Source organism: Balaenoptera musculus, chromosome X, assembly GCF_009873245.2.
Source record: "Balaenoptera musculus isolate JJ_BM4_2016_0621 chromosome X, mBalMus1.pri.v3, whole genome shotgun sequence".
NCBI classification, from domain to species: Eukaryota; Metazoa; Chordata; class Mammalia; order Artiodactyla; family Balaenopteridae; genus Balaenoptera; species Balaenoptera musculus.
This window is the reverse complement of record NC_045806.1, coordinates 127,432,418-127,457,743: the sequence shown is the minus strand read 5'-3', so window position 1 is coordinate 127,457,743 and position 25,326 is coordinate 127,432,418. Positions and strand designations below refer to the sequence as shown.

At 42.1% G+C, this 25,326-nt stretch overlaps 1 protein-coding gene across 1 annotated transcript in view; it reads left to right on the top strand.

Moving 5' to 3' along the window:
• Window positions 1–2,708: 2,708 nt before the first annotated feature.
• The window catches only part of MECP2 (methyl-CpG binding protein 2), a 52,020-nt gene continuing 29,402 nt past the window's right edge, over window positions 2,709–25,326 (top strand). Inside the window, exons 1-2 of the mRNA XM_036840104.1 lie at window positions 2,709–2,793; window positions 8,016–8,139. The gene's annotated coding sequence lies outside the window, so the exon portion shown is untranslated. The remainder of the gene's footprint in view (window positions 2,794–8,015; window positions 8,140–25,326) is intronic.

Below are 25,326 nucleotides of genomic sequence, written 5' to 3'. Positions count from 1 at the left end.
TCCCTTCTATTCATAGTTCTCTGAGTTGCTGCTGGTTTGTTTTTTTATCATAAGCAGGTGTTGAATTTTATCAAAAGCTTTTCCTACATCTATTGACATGATCACATAATTTGTTCCCCTTAAATCTGTTAAGTTTGATTTTCTAATTTTAAACCATCCTTGCATTCTTAGAATAAAACTCAGCTTGGTTAGGATATATCAATATACACTGCTGGGTTCAGTTTATTTGTCTAGAATTTTTACATCTATTTCCATATCCTGTGTCTTCCTTCATTGGTTTGTTATAGAATTATATTAGTCTCACAAAACAAGTTTGGGGAGATTTCTTTCTTTTTTGTTTATGATTGGAATTACCCAATCATTAAAAATTTGGTAGATGTCATCTGTAAAGTTCTCTGAGCTTTTTTGGGGGGAGGGGTAGATTTTTTTAAAAACATAGTCAATTGCTTTGTGGTCATAGAGGGTCTATCTAGGCTTTCTGTTTCTAGAATCAGTTCTGGTAAGCTGTGCTTTTCTAGTAACTTATTCATTCTGCTTATGTTTTCCAATTATGATATACAGTTGTTTATAATACCTTTTTAGAAAATTTATCTGTTTTATCTATTATCTATTGTATAATCTATTGTATCTATGGTTATGTTTCCTTTTCATTTCTAATATAATTTACTTGCGTCTTCTCTTTCTCTATCTAAGAGGGCTGGCTTTTGTTTCCAGCTTTTCAAACCATCAGCTTTTGATGTTCTCAATCTTCTCAATCGGTTGTTTCTGTTTAATCAAATTCTGCTCATCCTTATTTTTCTTCCTTCTGTTTCCTCCAGGTTTACTTTGCTGTTCCTTTTATAGTTTCTTGAGTTAAATGTTGAGCTTGTTGACTTGTTGACTCAACCACCTACTCAACATCTCGTCTCAACATTGCACGTCTAATAGGCACCCCAAGCTTAACATGGCCAAAACAGAATTCTTGATCTGTACCTCCCAAAATGTGCTTTTCCTACAGTTTTCCCCATCATGGTGAAATCACCCATTCACTCAATTGCTCAGGCCAAAAACTCAGGACCCCTCTTTGTTTTTTCTCTTTCTCTATACGCTACATCCAATCCTTTCTGCTCAATTTTGAAATATAGCTTGAATTTCACAACTTCTCAGAACCTCCACTGCTACCACCCTAGTTAAAAAGCACTCTCACCTCTCCTAGACTGTTGTCAGGGCCTCCTGACTGGGCTCTTGCTCCTTTTGTCTCACCACAGATCTCCACACTGCACCTGCAACATACATCTGATGATGTCAGCTCCCATTCAAAATCTTCCAAAGGCTTCTCATCTCAGAATAAGCTCCCAGTTCTCCAACCACATACCTTACCACCCTGTAGCCACATAAACTTCCTTGTTACTCCCCAATGTACCAGGCATAGTCTCTCCTCAGGGCCTTTGAACTTGTGTGGAATCTTCTTCTCTCCTCAGATAACCATACGGGGGAATAAAATGAGAGCAAAAGCCTGTGGATATCTAAATAGCACCCCCTTCACCCTTGCTTTATCTATCTCAAAGTTCTTATCATTATGTGACATTATATTATATACTTATTTGTATGTTTACTATGAATCTTCCCCCACAAGAATGTTAGATTGCTGTCTTGTTCAGTACTGTGCATCCAGAGCCTGGAACAGTGCCTGGCACATAACAGGGATCTAATAAATGAATGGGGGGTGAGGAGTGACATCAGAGTCAGCGGGTTCCTTGTCAAGCATGGAACTAGCACAAAGAGCATTGGATGAATTGGATGACAGCTGGAATCAGAGTAAGGTCGCCTTGACAAACAGGCCTATCCTGAACACTCCGTTAGCTAAAACTTTTCTCATACTCTTAAATATTTTTCCATACCAGCGTTGCTGGATCTTGGGTCCCAAATCATGTCTTCCAGGCAGAGCCAAGTGCTGCTTCCTTTGTGCTCCCACTACCCCTTCTGCCCACCCACACCAAACCGTCTCATCCAACAATGACAGGTCTCATGCAGCCTTGGCATGCACCCTCTGCCCCCCCCCCACCAGAGTTTCAAGAAGGCCAAGGCTGTGATTTGTTGTTCAGTTTATTCCCTGCCCCTGTGAGAGTGTGGCACAAGGCAGGCTCAGATGAAAGAATGCATTGGGTAGGCCTCTTAAAGCAAGGTCCCTCGGCTGGAACAATGTCAGGCAACTTTGCTGCTTGTACTGAAGGTGGTGATGTTGAGAAAACGTGGGTGCTGTGAAAGGCTTATGGCAACGTACTTTGTGTGTTTGTGGACAGCGGGTCAAGGGCCCGGGATGGCCGCACAAACAGGCGTCCCGAGCCTAGGCCTTCACTTGCCCCAGCATCCCATTAATCCTTAATATTCAAATTCCGCCCACTAAACCAGCCCCTCGGCACCCAAGCCGCCTCTTTTCCCCAAATGACGGCCGTCGGCAGCCAATCGGCAGCTAGACGGGGCGTCCGCCCCTTTTTCCTTTGCCGGAACGGACACGAACTCCCGCCAATTGGAGGTGTCGCCGCCGAGGCTCCGCCCCGCCCCGGCCGCCGCACCCAATGGCGGACCGGCTGGCAGCGGCGCCGGGGGCGGGGCGCGGGCGCGCAGGTGCAGCAGCGCACAGGCCGACCGGGAGGGCGGGGCGCGACGTCGGCCGTGCGGGGTCCCGGCGTCGGCGGCGCGCGCGCTCCCTCCTCTCGGAGAGAGGGCTGTGGTAAAAGCCGTCCGGAAAATGGCCGCCGCCGCCGCTGCCGCGCCGAGCGGAGGAGGAGGAGGAGGCGAGGAGGAGAGACTGTGAGTGGGACCGCCGCGGCCGCGGGCGGGGACCCTTGCTGGGGGGCGGGGGGTAGGGGCGGGACGTGGCGCGGGAGGGGCCCGCGGGGTCGGGCGACACGGCTGGCGGATGGCGTCCCTCCTCTCTACCCTCCCCCTCCCGCTGGTGACGGCGCCCCCCCCACCCCCCGCCCTCGGCCCGTTACCCGCACTTGCGGGTGACCGTCCTCGGCGCGGCCTCCCAGGGCTGCCTTCGCCTGGTTCCCCCCGCCCTCCCGCCTTCGGCGCGCATCCCGGCCCCCGGCCCCGCGGGCACCCCTGTCGCTGGGGTTTCGCCTGTCGGGGCTGCGCGCGCGCGTCGTGCCCTTCGCGGGGCTTCGGGCCCGAGGCGCCGTCGCGCGCCCGCGGCCCCGGCCTCTCCCTGGATCGCGCTTTCCCGTCTCCCTCCCTCGCGCGCCCCCTCTCCCGTTACTCGGCCCCCCCACTGGCGCGCGTGCGCAGTCCGCCTCCCGTCGGGAGAGTGCGCCACAAGGGCTCCTGCGCTTTCACCCCCATCTCCAGGCTTTGCCTCCCCCTCCTTCTCGCCCATTCCATGACTTTCTGCCCCCACTGCGAGCGAGTTTCTTTCGCATCTACCAGGAACAAGTAGGTGGGAATTGTTGTCCACCCACAAAAGGCACTAGACATTGTGTTCCTGACCCCACAGCTCATCAGAAAGAGGCGGTTTAGTTGCCATCAGGAGCCGTGGGTAGGGGACTGTGTCCGGCAGCACCTGAGGCTCTTCGGTGGGAGCGCGCCCCCAGGGCCTTTGGGGGTGCCGTGGCCTCAGAATACGAGCGCCCTCCCATCCTCCCCCCCTTCGCCGGCGATCTTCCAGTTACATAAGTGGAGTGGGACATAGTATGTGACGGGCTTCCATAGTCCTGGAGTGTGCCCTGCTCAAGATCACCAGTACCAGATGGGGCAAGTTCACCGCATCGCTGTGGCTCCTATCAGTTGGTCCCTGAAAGTTTATTTTCTTTTTAGTTTGGTTCTGACTGAGTCACGCAAACTGAAACTCAGGTGACTTATTCGTGGCGTGGCAATGTTTTTGTGGTTTTGCACTGAAGACTTAAGGTCATTGTGAAGAGTCTAAAGATTGCTCTTACAGAGGAGACCGTTCATGGCATTGCTGAGTGTGGATCCAAGGGGGAAAAGCTGTCTCTGGAATACACCTCTGTGGCCGTCGCTTCTATTGTGAGTGTGTTCGGTGTGGATTGGTCACAGCAGAAATGGGCTCCACCACAAAATTGATATTCCTGACTCATGGTCAGGCAGATGTGTGCTTCTGGTTTTTCCAGGAACAGGCTCTGCAGAGCCATTCACACGTTGTGTCTCTGCTGTGCGGGATCAGTGCCCCAAATTGTAAGATGGTAGGATCAAATTCAGGGGGTGGTTGGTGATTGTGGAACCGAACCTACTGGCCTGGGAGGCTGAGTGGCTTACACTTTGTAGGACTCTGGCAAGTTTTAGGCATTTTGTTATATTACAAAAATAAAGCATATTTGGGCCTTGGTAGTAAAATTCATTGTTAATAGGCAGTTACTATACAGGAGAAGTTTGGGTTTCATGGCCGGAATTTCCATCTGCATCTGAGTGATTTCAGCTAACAATGAGATTAACCTCTCCTCTTGGGTCCTTTGAAATATGCTGGATCCTTATTTTTTTAAAAAAAAATCTGGATTTTTTTAGGTCTTTTGGGAATTTCCACCAGGGATTTACGGAAATAGGCTTATTTATGGGTTTTTTAGGACTTCTACTTAAAATCCTAGTCACGGAGCCTAGGAAACATTTGCTTTTATTTTCTTACCCAGACATATCAGAACCTTAAAGGGCACAGTCAATCTAGTAGTACAGTTGATTAAATAAGTTGCCACAGAATACCCATTCATGACCTGTCAGCCGGGTGACCGGCCGATCACTGAGGTGCATTCCCGTCTGCACACACAGGTAACACAAGCTCACTTGACGAAGATTCCAAGGTTTGTACGTCTAAGCCTGAGACGTGACAGGACAAGGGCTCTGCTTTGTTTTGTGTCATTGGCAGTGCGTTAGCCTCCTTGGGTGCCCCTCCAGTTAGTTGTTCCATCATATCCCTATCCCTTTAAACTGCACAGACAGCTTCCAGAATATAGTTTCTCTGCAGAGTGATTGGTGGCATCTGAAGTCATCGTGTCCTAACAGCTTGAAGAAACCTTCTGTGGCTTTCTTGCCAGTACTGGCCTATCACACCATGCTCTTTTTTTTGTTGTTACAGATTTGCCTGGAATACTTTAAACCTAGAGTCCCGGGTCTTTGTTTCACTTGATAGAGCATGATGCAGTCCACCCGTACTCCAACTTCTGCGCTGCGCTGCTTATGTTTCAGGAGGGTTAGAACACAATTTTGCATTCTATTTGCAATTTCCAGCCACAGCCATTGTTTCCCTGCCTGCCCTGCCTCTGTGTGGCTGAATCTAGTGGGGTGGGGAGGCAAGCTGTGGAATTTGACAGAAGAAGTGGCTAGATGAGTCCAATATGATTTTACCCCACCCGAATACCCCTTCCCCCATGTGGAGATGGCATGAGAAGCTCGCTTCTTGAACCTAGAATAAAGAAGAGCAGACGGAAAAGTGTCCGTTCCTTACTTGAGGGCGGTTTCCACCACTAATACACCTGCCCGGGACTATTTACATTATAAATGATGTCTCCTGGAACCTGTAATCTTTTCTTTATTTTTTTAAAACATCTATTTATTTATTTATTTATTTTTGGCTGCGTTGGGTCTTCAGTGCGGCGAGCGGGGGCTACTCTTGGTTGCTGTGCGTGGGCTTTCTCTAGGTGCGGCGAGCGGGGGCTACTCTTGGTTGCAGTGCGCGGGCTTCTCATTGCAGTGGCTTCTCTTGTTGCGGAGCACGGGCTCTAGGCACGTGGGCTTCAGTAGTTGGGGCACGCGGGCTCAATACTTGTGGCTCGTGGGGTCTAGAGCACAAGCTCAGTAGCTGTGGCGCATGGGCTTAGTTGCTCCGCGGCATGTGGGATCTTCCCGGACCAGGTCTCGAACCCGTGTCCCCTGCACTGGCAGGCGGATTCTTAACCACTGTGCCACCAGGGAAGCCCTGTAATCTTTTATAAAGGTGAATATCAGTGAAAAGCTTTTAATTGGCTAAGAGCAGTTTGTGGCCAGCCTGCCCAAGTTATCTATGAGAAGAAGAGAAGCACAGAAAATGTTTGGCATTTGTAGTAACTAGTGTTTTAAGTGCAGAAGTGGTAAAGCATTAGTCCTAGACTGGTGGTTCCAGGGAGCGTGGCAGGACACCTGCTTGTTCTCACCACCCTCTGCTCTGGTGACATGCATGCAGACCAGCCTCGTGTGGCTGGCAGACGCAACCTTTTTTCTTGGGTAGAGCATTACTGCCGCTCCAATGGAAGGACCTTGTCCTCAATGCTTCTGTACTAGCCCTCTCCAGTCAAACTGCCATTGTCACCACTGTGCCTTTACCTCATTTCGGGTAGGACGGATGTAAATGAGTTCCTCTTCCTTGGACTCACTGACACAAAAGTTGTACTCTTCTGCCTATACCTGGTCTCTTCTGCCTTTCTCTGGCAAGGAACCTCTTTTTATTGAAAGCTTGATTTGCATGCCATTGCTTAAATACCTGGTTCCACCCCTTTGATGGTTGGTATGGTGTGTGGGGGAACTGAGTGGGAATGGGAATTGGGGGGCTGGCAGGGCATGCCCACTCCCATGTTTAAGGGGGGTTGTGACCGTTCCATTACAGAATAAAGCCTTGGCCTTTTTCACTTCTTCAAGGCACACTTATGTTGGTTCTGCTGGTGTATGAATGTGTCTTTAGCATAGCTGTTTTACAGAACTGCAGAGGTCTGGACTCTTGGGAGCAATCCTTAGGAAGGGTTCAGTTGGCTTCTGTGCCTAAGAGCTGGGGGCACTATGTATAGGGACCTGCAAATCATTGCTTTATTGGGTCTTCACCTAAGTGCTCTCATTTGCTGGCTCTTTTTTTTTTTCTCCATGGAATCTTGAGTTATCAGAGATCTTAAAATTTCAGAGCTAGAGGAACCTTAGTCCAGCTCCCTCAGTTTACAAATAAAAATGCAATTTACCAAAAAAAAAAAAAATGCAGCTGTGAGAAGTTGTGGCTTTTCCAGGACCTCCCAGCCAGGGTGCCAGTTTGATTTTTATTATATAGCTAACTGAGTAATACTGTAACCTTGACTTCTGGGATTTCAAAGTGTTCTATGGCTCGAATGTTTAAGGGAATTAAAGGCCTCACTGCACCTCAACAGATAATTCCAGGTACCATCCTGGTAGTTACAGACCAGCAGTAAAAGACTTGGTTGGTGTTGCCCTTTCTCTGGGTTTGATTACATGAGTAATTGTTTGTGTGAAGAGTCTCTAAGTTATACACTCTAGGCTTTTTTTAGTCTAAAGATAAAAGTGCTACTCTTGGGCCAGCAAGGTATCAGAGATTAGCTAATATGGGGCAGTTTACGTTTAACAAGGAAATGATGGTTATCTTGATAAAAAATAGAGTGACAAAAGACCTTTTTTGAACATGGGTTCAAAAGCAAAGTAGAAACTATCAAGCTATTAACCCAGTTTGTTGAACATTTCGATTTCCTGATCTAAGAGGCTTAAAAGTGATGGCTCTAAAACAGACTTGTGTATTTTTTAGAATAGCTTTGGATCTCCCAGGGCACTTGGTTTCTGTTGGTGCTGCCTTTTTTCTCTCACAGTTAAAGCCCCTTTATGTGATGTTACAGCAGCTTGTTGCAACTTCAGCTGCTTTAAAATGAAGGGAGACTTTGCCTCTGGATTTCATGTGTTCTTCTTGGGATGACATTTTGACGTTGCATGTTCTCTTGAACATGTCTTCTCTCCCTGAGTATTTCTGTATGACATGTTGCAAGAAATACTAACCAGAGATCGCTACTAACGGTATGCTTTATAGTGTCAAAATTTCCCTCAGAGGTGACAAGACCTGTAATAGTGTCGGTTCTAACATGCATGAGTCTTTCCTTTATTTTAGCACCATGTGTTATATGTCAGTAAATTGCAGTTTATTCTTTGTTTCTAGCTAGGTAAGCCGGGAAATAGCATAGTACTTTGTCTGTATGTTTATCTTCAAAATGTCCCAAATAGCCCTGGGAAAAAGGTCGTGGAGCACAATGGGGGCTTTCAACTTACGATTTTCTTTGTTTTAGGCTCCATAAAAATACAGACTCACCAGTTCCTGCTTTGATGTGACATGTGACTCCCCAGAATACATCTTGCTTCTGTAGACCAGCTCCAACAAGATTCCATGGTAGCTGGAATGTTAGGGCTCAGGTAAGTAACCTTCCTTTTTTTTTTTTTAGTATATGTCCTGGTTTGGCCATCTGTTTTTAAAAAAAAAAAAAAGGAATAAAACAAGTTATACTACTCTTGGACAGTATAAAAGTACCCCAAAGACTAAAGACATAACTGTGCCAAACTGTGCCATATAATAAAAAAAAGTCACTTCCCTGAGCCCTGAAAGGTCAGTTTGGGTAGGGCTACTTGGTAGCCACAGTGTGATCTGGGGGCGGGTGTCAGATTAGAGCTGGAACTGGTGACCTGCACCTTCAGTTCACCTTCAAGCAGGTCAGCTGAGCTGAGAGCGCTTTGACTGAGCTCTTCACTTGCCGCTACTGCTGTCGCCTAGCGGCCTTCAGCACTGTGCTTTGTTTGCTTTGGTCTTGGGTAAATGACTTCCTGGTCAACATTAGTGAGTGGCGGTAATGCATTTTCAGACGTGGGAACTGGTGTGTGGTCCCCTAGAAGGATGACATCCTGAAAGCCGTTGCCAGACAGCGGAGCCCATGGCTAATGGTGTGTGCTTGCCGCACTCCTCCCACGGGGACTGCAGAGAACACCCAAATACACTTCTGGCTCTTGAGACTCTAGAGCAGAATGAATGCCTTTTGAAAAGCTGGGAAGCTAAGTCATTGGAGTCTGACACTCAGAGGCTCTATCAGCCGCGCTTTGGGCTACTTTGGCGCCACTGCGTGGACTTTAATTTCGTAAAAATGAGTGGTTCCCTAATTTCTCAACTGTCTGGCTCAATACCTTAAGCTTTTTTAGAGTAGGGGTCACTCCACATTTGATGTTTTGACATCCGGATTTCAAACATTCCATGTGGTAAGACAGAACGTTCTAATTTGATTTTTCCATTTCTTTTCCTAAGAAAAAATGTGAGTTTACACATATGCTGCCATTGTGATTCCAGCTGAGACCCTCAAGTAGCACTTTGCTGTATCTCTCTAGTGGTTTCTGACGCCTCAGTGTAAAGCCGTGTGGACATCCGTAACAGATTGCCCATTTCGGGGCTGTGTGAGGGGCAGAGTTTGGGTGGCAGAGAATAAAAGGTGTAGAAGGAAGTGAAGAGCATCACACTGCCTCCAAGTCCCAAGTTCGGTTTCACTCCTGATCCTGTGACTCAAATTGTCATTCCCATTTACCGCTGCGGGCTGTGCTCTGGGCCCTGCCGACAGGGCGTTCTTTGTACGCCACGTATTTATGCTGGTGGGAGTTCTGTGGCTGGCGCTTTGTGCATTGTCTCAGAAATTGTGTGGACTAAATGTAATATAGTCAGTGAATGGGTTTCTTCTGATAGATATTAGGCCTGAGGGGGTGATTTATGTTTTTAATAGTCTTTTTCTCAGATTACGAATGGATTTTAGAAGACAGTGGTGACTCTGTACAGTTTCTTCTAAGAAATGTAGAAAGGAAGAGATGTTTTTAAAAATATCTCATATTACTTATGAATGGGGAAGACACGGCCATTTGAGCTTCAAGGAACTTTGAAGGTAATTCTCAAAGGACAGAACCTGTTTTTAATAGATAAGTGCTTGATATCTTGCTGTTTTTCTCTTCCTTTTTAAGAAATTATAAAAATAATACATGCTTTTTATAGAAAATTCAAACCATTTTAAAGTATATCAAGTAAAAAAGCGAAAGCTCCCCATTACTCTCCGTACCCACTACCCAGGGTAACTGCTGTTAATAGCTTAATGTAGATCCTTCTGAATGGTCTTCTCAGGCTATGCCAGTATGCACCTTTTGTATTTTTGACAAAACAAGAATGGTATTGTACGTATTCTGCGTCTATCCATGTGATACGTTTCTCTGCCTCATTTCTGTTTAATAGCAGCGTGGTTTGGTGCCAATTTACTATCATGTGTTGTCCCCCTATTGGTTTTCCCAATGGTTCACTTTTTAAGACGCTGTTGGATTGAACTTCCTCATGTGCCAGTCTTTTTGAAGAATGGCTGCCTAGACTTGGAGTTACTGGTGGGTACTACCACATCACCTTCCAAAATGTCTATCCCATTTTCCACGACAGTCTTAGAAAGTGCCAGTTCCCATACCCTCCCAGAATTGGATATCCATCTTTTAAATGTGTGCTCCTTGGGTTATTACTGGGGCTGAATGTCAGTAGTCATTGGCCGTTTGTATTTGGTCTTTGTGAATTGCCTGTTCATATTCTGCATTTATCCTTCCCTCAGGGTATTTCTTTTTAAGTCAATTTATAAGAACTCTTAATGTATTAAGGAAATTCTTTGTCATCATGCAGATATTTTTCCTACTTTGTCATATATCTTTTTTTTTTTTTTTTTTTTTGGCTGCGTTGGGTCTTCGTTGCTGCGTGTGGGCTTTCTTTAGTTGCGGCGAGCAGGGGCTGCTCTTTGTTGCGGTGCGCGGGCTTCTCATTGCGGTGACTTCTCTTGTTGCGCAGCACCGGCTCTAGGCTCGCGGGCTTCAGTAGTTGTGGCTCACGGGCTCTAGAGCGCAGGCTCCGTAGTTGTGGCGCACGGGCTTAGTTGCTCCGCAGCCTGTGGGATCTTCCTGGACCAGGGCTCAAACCCATGTCCCCTGCATTGGCAGGCGGATTCTTAACCACTGCGCCACCAGGGAAGCCCATGTCATTTATCTTTTGATCCTGCTTGTCTTTTTGATATATAAAATTTTTGTTATGGTTTCTTGTTTTGCTTTTATACTTAAAAAGTCCTTTCCTACTCTAAAAACATGACAATGTGCATCTGTATTTACTTTCTTCCTAAAAAACTTGATGATGTGCTATATTCATATATACATATTTGATACATGCAAAAGAATCTTATAGGTAAGTTGTCCTGTGTTTTTTGTATGGTATTTAAAATACTTGTTTTTGTATTTAACTTTGCGGTGGGATGAGGTCTAGAGCCCACCTAGCCAGTTGTATCATAGCCATTTGGTGAACCAGTCATCTGGTCTTCACGTGTATCATATGCTGACTTCAGGTGAACAAAGCATCTGTTACTTTTTTCTTTCTGAATTTTTTCTTTGTGAGGCTTGATGGCAAGCCTGTCAGCAGATAATCATTTATTCATTCACCCAACAAATATTTTAGCCCCTGCTTTGAGCCAGGGACGGTGCTGGGCCCTGCAAGTACTACCTTCTTGACCGGGCAAGGGGTGCCGGGGGAGGCTACAGAGGTCGTGATGCCAACTGCATGGCTACAGTGCTCATTCCGGAAGACTCAAGAAAATAGTGGATCTTCACAAAAGTAGGTTTTAGATAAACTAGGAGGAATCCAGAGGGTGTGTGTGTGTGCATGTGTGTGTTTTAAATTCTGACATAGAAGTTAAAGCTTTAGGGTAGACTGCAACATAAGCATAGTTTGTTTTCTAACTCATGTAATTGCAGGCTGATTTATGTCTTGATTTATGATGAGGGCTTTTTGCTGTTAAAATAGTTCTATATTCAGCTGGCTTGGTTGTGATGGAATAAAAGTTGTGTACTGATAAAAATGGTAATTTTCTTCTATGATGATTTTGAAGCTTTCTGTAATAGCTGATAAAAATAAAGACAGGATTTTGGTGAATATAATCTTAGGGGAACAAGTGTAATTTTTTGCAACTTGTATCATTTAAATCTAATAAATACCCTCAAAACTGAAGTGGAATCCTGATTTTTTTTTTTACTTAAATGATATAAATGATTTTTGATTAAGGAAAAGGCTTCTTGTATAAGGCTGAGGGGTTTTTTTAATGATGTTTTAGAATAGTTAGGTATATAGTACGGAATGAAAAAGGTGGTACAAAAGGTTACATGGTGTAAGATCTCCTTGCCACTCTGTCCCCAGACATCCATTTATCTCCCTGAAGGCAGTCATCATTACCAGTTTCTTATTAATCTGTGTGTGTGTGTAATTTTTAAATTGTGGTAATATAGTCATAGTAAACGCACAATTTACTGTTTTACGTCATAACGTAAAATTTACTGTTTTAGCCATTATTAAGTGTACAGTTTAGTGACATTAAGTACATTCTCATTGTTGTGCAACCATCACCACTGTGTATCTCCAGAACCCTTTTTATCTTGCAAAACTGAAATGGTCCCCTTTAAACCATAACTCCCCATTCTTCCTTCCTCCCCCAGCCCCTGGCAATCACTCTTCTACTTCCTGTCTCCTGTGAAATTGACTCTTCTAGATACCTCATGTATTATATGTTTTTATATATGTGTTTATGTATATATTTTATGTATGTGTCTACACACACAAAGGTGTGTGTTTTTTTACCAAACAGTAAAATACTGTGCGTATTTGCAGAGTTTGCTCTCTTTAGTTAATATATCTTGGTGATTGTTCCGTATCAGTTTCTATAGAGCCACGGCACTCTTTTTAAGGGTTGGGGTAGTAGTCCATTATGGATGCACCATAATTTCTTTAAGTGGTTTTCTCTTGCTGGGTATTTATGTTTCCAGTGTTTTTTATTTCACTAATGCAGTAGTGAATAGTTTTTTACATAATACCATTTTGCTCACAGCCAAGTTTATCTGTAGGAGAAATTCCTAGAGACGGAACTTGCCGGGTCAAAGGATATATGCATTTTAAACTTTGATAGATATTGCTAAATCAAGGATGGCCTTTTAATTGCACAGTTTTAGAGAAAAAACTACATATGAGTAGATAAGCACAAAATGTATGCCTGCACTGCAATTTGTAGAGATTAGAGAGCTGTTTAGGCTAGGAAGAAATTGCTTTTAGCAGTTAGCACGAGAAAGCAAAACTTCGGAAGCTTCCATTTCATGACCTCATGTGAGCAGAGGCTGAGACAGGACCCTTTACTTGGCAAGGGGAACTTCAGCCTGTTCTTGTTTGTGAAATCTTGAAGAAAATGGAGCATTTTTATTTTGGTACTGTTCTAAGTTTCAGTGGCTCCTTGGAACTCAGGGTTGAAGAGTGCCGCAGCGGCTGGACATTCTGTCTTTTTTGTATTGTAATATGCGTAAGGAATATCCAGGACCATATTGCAGTTGCTTCATTTGTCTTTGACCATGGTACTCTTATATTGCAATACTTTATTCATTTACCCTGTACTAATTGAGCATCTATTATTTGTCAGTTCCTGTCCTAGATGCTAGGGACTGTTCCTAGCTTCAGTGGTCTTGTGGTCTAAAGGAAGACAGACAGGCAAATAGGCCATTACTTTACAAGGGGCTAAATGCTACAGTGGCCACTGAAGGTGCACATAAATATTAGAGGGATCCCACCTAGACTTCAGGGTAGGGTCAGGGAAGAGACTTCTTTGAAAAGTGACCCCCCCCCAGACCTGAACGATAAGGCAACATTAGCTGGTCCAGGAGAAAGTATGTGTGGAGGAGAGAGCAGCCCGTCTGCAGGCTCGGATAAGAGAGAGCTGTCAGGCTGGCTGCGAGGGCTCAGGGTGCGGGGATGAGACAGGCAGGGGTCTCGGAGCAGCTGCGCTGGCAGAGTGTGCTGGTGGGAGATCAGACACAGCTGCGCCGGCTGTGCCAAATAGGCTCAGCTTTCCTTCCGAGCCGCCGCACTCTGAGAGCCCCCGGAGCCCCCGGAGGCCGTGCCAGGCGCTCTGGCCACCCGGCCTGTTTCCCCCGACCCCGCCCCTGCTCTCGAGGCCATCTGCCCTGAGTCGGCTGGTCTCCTACCCATCAGGCCCCTGGGGCTCCTGCTCCAGACCTCTTCCTGGAACCTTTCTTCCCTCCACTTCTGCCCCAGGGCGTCACTCTGATACTCGATATTGCGAGGAGGGAGACAGCTTGCCTGGCGTGTGAGTCAACTATGGGACCAAACGCACTGCTTAGTTCTGATTTTTATTTATTATTTTTTTGCCAAGACTTTCGTGGTGAAGGAAGCAGTGCATGAGCAAGCTCACTCCCGTCTTGTCAAGGACCAGGTCCACCCTGATGAGTCCCTGTGGACGGCGCCACCGTCATCCCCGCGAGCCCGGGCTCGGGAGGTGGGCTCCTTGGCGCCCGCTGCTCCGCGCTCGCGCTCCTGCAGGCCATCCCAAGCCTGCTGCTTCTCAGGTCCTGCCTTCCCACAGGCCTCCTGACCCTCTTCCTCCCTGTCCTCTGCACTCTACTCGGGGGGTAGACTCGGGTACTTTCTCTTCATACTCCGGAAACGTTAGCAGTTTGCCCAGTTCACGTCAGCCTCCCCTTATGGAACTCGAATGGGACAGCTCCAGTGACACCCCAGCCTATGGTTACACTTGCCACCCTGTCCCCCGAAGGTGATGGGCATACTCCCCATGCGTGCTCTGTGCTGTGTTCCACGTGCCAGTACATAACATTCAAAAGTGTTTTGCAAATTTACAGGATGGTATCCTACTATATGTGACATTCTGCAGCTTGCTCTTTTCACGCTATACTTGGCCTTTTGAGCCTGGTCCAAGGTTGCTCTGTGCAGACCTTCATTCATCTAACATGTCTCCTTGTGCTGTGGAAACATCTTTACAACCAAAGTCCCACCAGAGCCCTGAGGGAGAATGAAATTGTGGAGAAACAAGGATTGACATCTGGTTTATGTTTACATCTTTTGGGTCTATTAACCGAGAAGAAGATATTTTTATTTCTGTGTTTGTGAAAGCTTTCCACAAAAAAAGGCATCCATTTTCCAGACTTATTAATAGAGCAGTCCGAAGGTTTTATTTTTAGATTTGAAAGAAATCAAAGAAGGCTTCTGAGATATGCACATTTCCCTTCATTCCCATCTCCTTTGCAACATTTCACATTGCTGCTAAGACACCAACTTGAGCACTTTTCAGCATGAGCTGACTTTCTACATGTAAATTATTTTTGAAAAATTAAAGCATTTTCATTTTTCTGGGGTTTCTAGTGGTACTTAAGTTTTGACATTTCCTTGAAAAGTTGTATTTTAAATTTGTATATACATTTTTAGTAACTTATTTTTAAAATATAAATTTCTGTGTGTTTGTGGGGTTTGTGTTTTTGTAAACAGCAGAAGCTATTAGTCCATATTAAGTACTAATTCGCTCTAATATTTTCAGCTGTTTTTGGAATTACACTTGGCAAAAAAATAGACAAATGTCTGCAGTTGTGACAGTTTGTCTTTTTGTTCCTTTTAACTCCAGAATAAATAATTCTAGTGAATTTTTTTCTAGGCTTGTAGGAACACAGGAATGATTCAATTCATCATAATAAGTAGTTAGGGAAGGTTGAAAGTCTTTTTTAAGTGGTATCACTCTGTAAGAAAATGTTAATACAGCTTGTAAGCAACTGTATAAAATTTCTTAACCACTCTTCCAGGTTGTTTAAGACAAAACAGAATGAACAACCAAACAAAAACTATTCATTACGCTCTTTATTTTTTAATTACATAAGTAAGGCATCATTGTAGAAAATTTAGAAAATGCGTATGGAAATCACTCTGAAAATTCCTCCATGCAGAGGAAACTGCTGTTATTGTTTGGTGTATATCTTTCTAGACTGAGAGTTCCGACTCAGGATTGAGAAGTCAGGGGTTCTATAACCTTGGATGGGAAAAACACTCCATCTTTATTTTCACTAACCTCTCACTGAAAATTTAATGACAAATATAGGCAGCAGACCATGGTAGTATTAGGAGTACCTGTGATTTTGTCACCAATAGAGATCAAAGATGCTTTCATATCATATTACAATTACAGAGATTTTGAAATATCACTTGTGTTCATCACAATTCAGACTTAGTTATTAGACCCACCTGTAGATCTGACTGTTTAGTGGTTTACTAAAGAAGCACATTACTCTAGCACCAATTCTCAAAGTAAGTTGTTAATCAATTTCTATGCATTTTATTTTATGCACTTCAAAACATTCTTCTGAAGAGTGGTTCAGAGGGCCAAAAGGGCCCATGGCATAAAAAGGTTAAGAATGCCGGTTGTGTCCATTATACTGTGCAACTACAAATACAAGAACAGCCAGCACTTGAGTGCTCACTGTGTTGGGGAAAGAGATCAAGGAAAGCCCTAAAGCACAGGTGCAATAAAGAGAGACAGAATGACATTAAAACTTAGTTCAAATTATTATATCAAATATTTTTTATGAACACATTTAGTGTTTTCCAGATACTGTGCAAAGTATAATGCAACTACAACTGGCAAATAATAGCCTAAAAGTTACCTTTGCTATTGGTATTTTAAACATCCTTCTAGAATCTTCCTTATGCACCTGTGTGCATGCATATATGTTGTTTTAGATAAATGGGATCATATAGTATGTGCTGTTGTAACTTGCCTTCTTTCCTCAATGATAATGTTGTAGATATCTTTCCATGTCACTAAAAACATAATATCATCGTTTTTCCCTAAAATGAAAATAACTTAATTGTATTTTCTAATTGAAAAATATCTGTTTCATGAAAAAAAATGTTTTTTAGAAAATATAGAAAGAGGAAAAGTAAGAATTGCCCATAAATCTGCCGTCTACAGATAGATAACGTCTGGATAATGTTTGTTTTTTACAGAAGGACTCTTTTTTTTTTTTAATATTTATTTATTTGGCTGCACCGGGTCTTAGTTGCGACATGTGGGATCTTTAGTTGCGGCGTGTGGGATCTTTTAGTTGTGGCACACGGGGTCTTTAGTTGAGGCATGCAGGATCTAGTTCCCTGACCAGGGACTGAACCCGGGCCCCCTGCATTGGGAGCGCAGAGTCTTAACCACTGGACCACCAGGGAATCCCTGAATAATGTTTTTACATCATTTTTAATGACCACCTGACATTTTATTGATGGCTATACCTTGATTTAATTAGGGTTGTTTCCATTGTTTCTGTGCTTTCATTGCTCCAGATGATGGGTATGGCTGTGTGCTGACCATTCTACTCTGTGCCTGTGTCTCCAGCTTGCGTCTCTAACCTCTCACTTGAGCCCCACATTGGATGGCCTCTTCAGTATTTCCCCTGGAGTTGCTCATAGACATCTCAAACATAACAAGTCCCAAACAGAACTCTTTGCTTTTTTTCCCCCCTTCAAATATGCTTCTCTTCCTAGTTTCTATCTCATTAAATAACATCAGCATCCACCCAGTTACCAATCTAAAATCCTAGGAGTTGTCCTTGATTCTCTTCTTTTCCTCACCTTTCTCTAATTCACCAGCAAGTCCTGTGGGCCTCTACATTCAAAATGTACCCCAGAACCAACAACATCCCAGCATCTCCACTAAGACCTCAGTCCTCGCCACAGGTCACTTCACTGATGGATGCAGTGGGACTTTGGGTGACATATTAAACAGCTTTCTCACCAACGCTAGGAAATACTACATGTTTCATAGACCTATTTGTTACAGTGACACTTAATTCTAAATGATGGAATTGTTCCACATTTCATAACTTTATCGTCTGACCAATACAGTTCAGTTTAAGTACTGAGTTCCTTGCTGCTCTGTGCTGAAGGATATGCAGTTCATCAGGCTGTCATCCAGCCATTCATTCCATGATGGAGTCAGGTGTCTACAGTACCTGGGGCACTGTGGTAGGCAGGCTGTAGGGTGACTGAGACAGATTGGTATCTCTCCTCATGGAGCTTAAGTTTGGCTGGAGAGACAGACTTTAAATAATTTGCAAGTAATTATGTAATTACAATGGGTTAAGTGCTCTAAAGGACAAGTTGGGGGGAATGTTCACTGTGATTATATGTAATGGAGGAACAGCCGAGCCTTGGGAGGGATAAGGAGGCCTGCCCTAAGGAGGCAGTGCTGAAACGGGGAACCAAGGGGTGAACAGACGTGGGCAAAGCACAGAGTGGAGGAGGGCTTTCCCGATGGAGAAGAGCATGTGTGAAAGCCCTGAGTCTGGCAGGAGCTTAACCATCAGAGATACTTAAGCAGCCCTGTGTGGCTGGAGCAGAGCAGGAGTGGGGGGATGACAAAGATGCAGGGTGAGAGGTTGATGAGCTGGGCGCAGGATTTTAGATTTTATATATTTATTTATTTTTGGCTGCGTTGGGTCTTTGTTGCTGCACGCGTGCTCTTCTCTGGTTGCGGCGAGACCCTTCCTTGTGGTGCGCGGGCTTACTGCTGTGGCTTCTCTTGTTGCGGAGCATGGGCTCTAGGTGCGCGGGCTCAGTAGTTGTGGCTTGTGGGCTCTAGAGCACAGGCTCAGTAGTTGTGGAGCACGGCCTTAGTTGCTCCGTGGCATGTGGGATCTTCCCGGACCAGGGCTCAAACCCGTGTCTCCTGCATTGGCAGGCGGATTCTTAACCACTGCACCACCAGGGAAGCCTTGGGTGCAGGATTTTTGATGTTTATGTCAGAGCAGTAGGAAACTATTGAAGGGTTAGGTTGCTTGGATTTTGATTTTTTTTTTAATCAAAATATTGCAGCCACTTGATAACAACATAACCTCTCTCAAAGGAGGTTATGGTGAAAACAGCAGTCTACCCCTCCTCCTTCCTGTTCCATGACCTAGAGATGCCAGCTTTTAACGGTTTCTACTTTGAGTTTCTTTGATGGTTACCGTCAAAACTAAATTGTGTGCTTATACATCTTTTTTAATTTGACAACTTTGGGGAGTTATATTAACTCCCTGAAATGAAAGAAGACAACTTAGCTTGTATCACCTCCCTTGTTGAGATTCATATTCACGTTTTCTCTGTAACTGTAAACAGTGGTTCCTGTTCTATCACCTTTAGTCCGTATGGCACTTCCCCACTATATAAGGGGATATAATGACCCTGCATCAGTATAAATGCTAAATCTTTGCTTTTGATTACTAAATTCCAGAGTAAGGAGTTGGTGTAATAATCATCTCAAATGGTGGTAAAATATTTGCTGTTGTATTTTCTGTTGTCTCATGTCAGTATGGACTCATGGAGTTTTATTTATTAAATGTTTTATAGTTCAGCCTAAGTCACTATTCGTTTTTGATCAAATTATTCCAGATTTGGTTAATGAGATTCCCTTTATGCTGGTGCCTGTGTCATCTTGGCCTATCCTTATTAATTAGTCTTTGAGTGATTTTTTGCTTTCTGGCACAAGACATTCCATCCCAAAGTGTGCTTTTCCTACCCTGGAACTGGTTCCAAGAGCTCCGGATCCTTTTAGTGGGAAATGGTATTTAGAATCCAAGATTTGGGTATTAGGTATGCACACTCTTACCGGGGTGATATTGTATCTAGGCTCTTGCAGTGGACAAAGCTAGAAAACATTGAAAAAATTTCTTAACTCATAAATACATAATGATATCTACAATGGAAATTTAACATTACAGGGTTTGTCTTTAACTTTTATTTTATCGTTGTATATCTTTTTCTTACACAAAAAGTGTTCATTCCTAATTAACATTAACAGTTACTTATTTGCTTTATCTTATAATATACATAAAATAATTATAAAATTGTAATACCAGTATTGCTACTAACAATAAAAATCCTGAACGAAGTTTGTTTCTTTTTGTCCTTAGGATATATTTCACCAAGGATGTAAAATCAAGATTATTGTGCTCAAAAGTCACTTGGGGAATTTTCTTCTGGTAGTAGTGAGGTAGCTCATCTTGGACTATCCCCCACTCCCTTGCAGATAATAGCTAAAAACTCAAAGACAAAAATGAAAAACAATTATTTAAAGGCACTAGAGAGTGATTAAAGCAGGCAGAAACTGGAGGGAAGTTGATACTTGGAAGAAAGGAACTGCATTAGATGAATTTCCTGTTTATAACGGCTTTTTACCCAAGGGCAATCCTAGACAGTGCTGCTGCAGGGAGACTGAGACTTGGAGAGAGACCTATAATCTCAAGGGTTAAGGAATCAGAGGACTGAAGGCAGAAATCCTGGAAAGCAGATAGCCATGGGCAGTCGGGGGGGGGGCGGGAGCAGCAAATTCTTCATATAAACTCTAGCTAAGGCCAAAGGAATAAACTGATTTCAACTGCTGCCCACCGTAGGGAAGACAGTTTGGAGTCTGAGTCCTATCAAATTAACTGCCTGCTAAAATAAAACATCGGTACTCTTCATTGGAACATAACAGAATCCGAAGTCTGACAGTGTATCACTCAAAATATCTAGACGTTTGAAGAAATAGGAAAAATGTGACCTTTACTCAAGAGCAGGGATAAGCAAATTTTTTTCTGTACGTAGTAACTATTTTAGGCTGTTATAACTGTGCTCAAGAACATAAAAGAAAATATGCTCATAATGAAAGAACAAATTAGTGGTCCTAAAAGCCAATCTTATCAATAACACATTAAATGTAAATGGACTAAACGTTTCAGTGAAATGGCAGAGATTGTAAGCTGAAATTAAAAGCAAGACCCAGCATATGTTGTCTTTAGGATAAACAGTTTTAATATAAAGACTCAGCTAGCTTAAAAAGAGAAGGATGGAAAAAGATATACCGTGCAAACAGTAAGCGTAGGAAAGCTGGAGTGGCAATACTAATATCAAAAAAGCAGACTTCAAAACAAAGGATATTACCAGAGATTAAAAGACACATTTCATAATGATAAAAGGGTCAGTTCATCAGGAAGAAATTAACTGTCATAAATGTGTATGTGCCTAATTACAGAGCTGCAAAATACATGAAGAAAAATTAGCAGAATTGCAGAGAGAAATAGACAAATCCGTAATCGTACTTGGCAATTTTAGTACCCTTCTCTCAATAATTGGTAGAACTAGACCAAAAAATCAGTACGGATGTAGAAGATCTGAGTACTACCAGCCACATTTATACAATAACATGCTCAACAACTGCAGAACACACATTCTTTTCAAGTGTACATGATACAGTTCAACAATGTATTATTTGCTGGACCATAAAACAAGTCTCCATAAACTTCAGAAGCTTAAGATCCTACAGATTATATTCTTTGATCAGAATGGGATTAAATTAGAAATCATAACAAAAGATCTAGGGGAAAAAACCCAAATATTTGAAAATTAAACCACACATTTCTGAATAACCCATGGGTCAAAGAAGAAATCACAAGAAAAACTAGAGAAGATTTCAAGTAATAATGAATTATAATGAAAATACAACATATTCAGTGTTATAGGGTGCAGCTAAAGGAATACTTAGAGGGAAATTTATAGCTTTAAAAGCATTTATTAGAAAAGAAAAAAGGTATAAAATCAGTGATCTAAGAGTCCATCTTAAACTAGGAAAAGTAGAGCAAAGTAAACCCAAAGTAAGTAGTGGGAAGGAAGGAAGTGACAAAGGTAAGAGCAGAAATTTATGAGATAGAAAACAAAGAGTAGAAAAAATTAACAAAACCAAAATATATCAACAAAGTTGATAATCCCCTGGCCAGACTAATGAAGATAAAAAGAAAAGCACGTAAGTTGCCAGTATCAGGCATAAAAGGGGATATTACTAAAGCCTCTTCAGACATTAAAAGGATTATAAGGGAATGTTATGAACAAGTTAAATTGACAACTTGGGTGAAATGGACAAATTCCTTGAAAAAAAAGGACATATAAAAATCGACATAATATGAAATAGAAAAAAGCCCTTCATTTAGTAAAAAGATTCAATTCATTATCAAAAAAATTTTCCACAAAGAAAACTCTAGGCCCATCTGGTTTCACAGCTGAATTTCATCAACCATTTGAGAAATAACACCAATCTTACATAAACATAAGCTTTTAGAAAATAGAGGAGGAAGAAGAAATACTTGGTAGTTTGTTTTATGGGTCTAACATAACCCTGATACTAAATCTTACAAAGACATTACATAAAAAGAAAATTATAGATCATTATCTCTCATGAGCATAAATGTCAAAGTCTTAATAAAATATTAGCAAATGAAATATAACGGTATGTTAAAAAGGTAATATATCAACCAATTCAGGCTTATCACAGGAATACAAATGTGGGGTAACATTTAAAAACCAGTCTGTAATTCACCACATTAAGAGAATAAAGGAGAAGAACCATATAATGAACTCAATAAATATAGAAAAAGTATTTGATAAAATTCAGTGCTCATTTATAATAGAAACTCAGCAGATTAAGAATAAGAGGGAACTTCCTCATCTGATAAAGTGCCTTAAGAAAGAGATACATATAAATTGTATTTAATGATGAAATATTGAACATGTTACCCTTAAATCAGGGAAAAGTTCTAACCAGTGTAAGGCAAGAAAAAAGATAAAAAGCATTAATATTAAAAGGAAGTAAAACTTTCTTTTTGGAGGTAATGTAGAAATCTGAAAGAATCTATAAGAGAGAAAGATGTACTAGAACTAAAAAGTGAATTCAGCAAGGTCTCAGGATACAGGGTCAATTATACAAAAATTAACTGGAAATGAAATTTACAATGCAGTCCCATTAGGAATAATTTAATGAGAAATGTACAAGGTCTGTACACTGAAAGTGGAAACATTGCTGAAAGAAATTAAAGACCTAAATAGATAGAAAGATATACCATGTTCATGGATCGAAAGACTAAATAATCTTTACAACAATTCTAAAATGTATATGGAAATGCAAAGTACCTAGACTATCCAAAGCAATCTTGAAAAAGAGCAAAATTGGAGCACTTATACTACCTGACTTTGACTTACTGTAAAGCTACAATAATCAAGACTGCCTGGTACTTGTATAAGGATAAACACATAGTTCAATGGAAGAGACTAGAAAGCCCAGAAATCGACCAAACTTCTATGATTGATTTTTAACAGAGGCGCCAGAGCAATTCAGTGTGAGAAAGGAAAGCCTCTTCAGCAAATGGTTCTGTTCATACCAGACAAAAAGGAACCTTGACCCTACCCGTATTAGTTGCCTAAGGCTGCTGTAACAAAATACCACAAACTGGATGGCTTAAAGCTCAAGGTGTCCTCAGGCCCATGCTCCCTCTGAAACCTGTAGGGAAATCCTTCCTTGCCTCTTCCTAGCTTCTGGTGGTTTGCTGGCAGTCTTTGGTGTTCCTTGACTTACAGCTGCATAACTCCAGCATCTGCCTTCCTCATCATTTGGTGTTCTCTGTGTTGTGTCTGTATCTTCACATGGTTATCTTCTTATAAGGACACCAGTCATATTGGATTAGGCACCCACCCTACTCCAGGATGACCTCATCTTAACTAATTACATCTGCAATGACCCTATTTCCAAATAAGATCACATTCTTAGGTGCTGATCACATTCTTAGGTACTGGGGGTTAAGACTTCAACATATCTTTTTTGAGGACACAATTTAACCTGTAACAGTACCTCACACCATACATGAAAATTAATTCCACATGGATTATGGACCTAAATATAAAGCTATTAGAAAAAAACAATATCTTCACAATCTGGAGGTAAAGGTTTCTTAGGATACAGAAAGCAATAATTATTAAAGGAAAAAATGGATACATTGGACTTCATTAAAATTTAAAACTTTTGCTCTTCAAAAGATACTATTAAGAAAATGAAAAGACAAGTCACTGAGAAAATAGTTGAGACAAGTCGCAAATAGAAAGTCATATATCTGACAAAGGACATATCCAGAATATATAAAGAACTCTTACAACTCAATAATAAGAAGAATCTATTTTTAAAACAGGAAAAGATTTTAGTAAATACTTCATAAAGGAAGGCATCTGAATGATGACCAGTATTCCCACGAAAAAGTGCTAACATTAGTCATCAAAGAAATGCAAATTAAAGCCACAGTGAAGTACCACTACACACCCACTGGAATGGCCAAAACTGAAAACTGACAACACCAAATGTTGCTGAGGATGTGGGATGGGGCTGCCTGGAAAGTGGTGCCAGGGAACTTTTTGTGGCCATGGTAACATTGTCTATCTTGATAGGGGTTTGGCTTATACAGGTGCATGCACTTGACAGAACTTATCAAATGATACATTTAAGATTTGTCATTTCACTGGATGTAAATTTTACCTAAAAAAATGAAAATGAATTTTCATCTCTAGTTAATGATATGCATGCTGAAGTGTTTGGGGATGAAGTGTACTGGTGAACTTTGAAATGCATCACAAATAAGATGGATTGATGGGTGGATGAATCATGTCAACAATGGTAGAATCTGGGTGATGAGTATGTGGATGTTCTTTGTACAGTTTGTTCAATTTTTCTGTATGTTTCAAATTTTTCTTCATAATGTGTTGGAAAAAAAGTCACTTGGAATAATTCTTTTTAATGTGGTTATGTTACTGATTTGATATAGTTAGGTTTATTTGTGTTCAGTTTTGTGGTTTGCTTTTTTCTCTTTATTTTTGGAATACATAAAGTATTTGATGGTTCAAAAGTCAAGCCTAATCTGATCGGGGAATTGCTACTTTACCAAACTTTCTTTAGTTATGATTGTGGAATCACAAAAAGTTATAATTGTCATAATGATTCTTTGTATTAACAGACTATATGCGCACTTTATGTACATGTAAACATGTATGGGTTTTGTAATGCTCTTTTGTTATATTTATTCTGATTACATTTATTGAAATGAAATTTGGTATCTGTTGAATCTAGTATAACAGAGTTGAATTTAAAAGAAAAAAAAAAGCCAGGCCTCCGATGGTAACTAGACTTGTGGTGTTGATCACTTTGTAATGTGTACGGAAGTCAAATGCTGTACACCTGAAACTTATATAATTTTAAGTAAGGCCAAAATTTTTTTCTTATTTTTAAGAAGCTAAGCCTATAGAATACTCAGAAGTTATTAGTTTCTTGCTCATCCTTCTAGTGTTTCCTCTTGCAAAAAGATAAACCAGTAAATATATGTATTCTTATTTATCCTTCTTACACAGAAAGCATGCTTGACATGCTGTTCTGCATCTCGTTTTTAGTTTGTTTTCACTTCCTCTATCCTGGAGATTGCTCCCTATCAACGTCGATACCCTCCTTGTTTATGGCGGCGTAGAGCTCTGTCTTCCTCATTCTTTTTGTTCCTGCTGCACAGACTCCGTTGTATAGATGAAGCATGCTTTAGTCAAGCAGCTCCCTGTGGATGGACATTTGGGTACTTTTCAGTCTTTTCCTATTGTAAACAATGACACAGTGTTGTTTCGTATTTGTAACTAACCCATTTTTAATCTTTGAACTCCTGTCCTCTGTTTCTTTTTTGTTTGTGGATGTTTCTGTTCTGGTTTTATGGCTGAATTATCTTCTAAAATATGAGAATATTATCTGTTTCCTCTAGGGACAGAATTGATCTCTCTTCCATATTGCTGGGTCTCTTCCCCTGACCCTGGAGAGCTGTTCGGGTTGGTGACAAGAGCCCTGGGTAGCTGGCACCCTGCCCCTGCTCTGG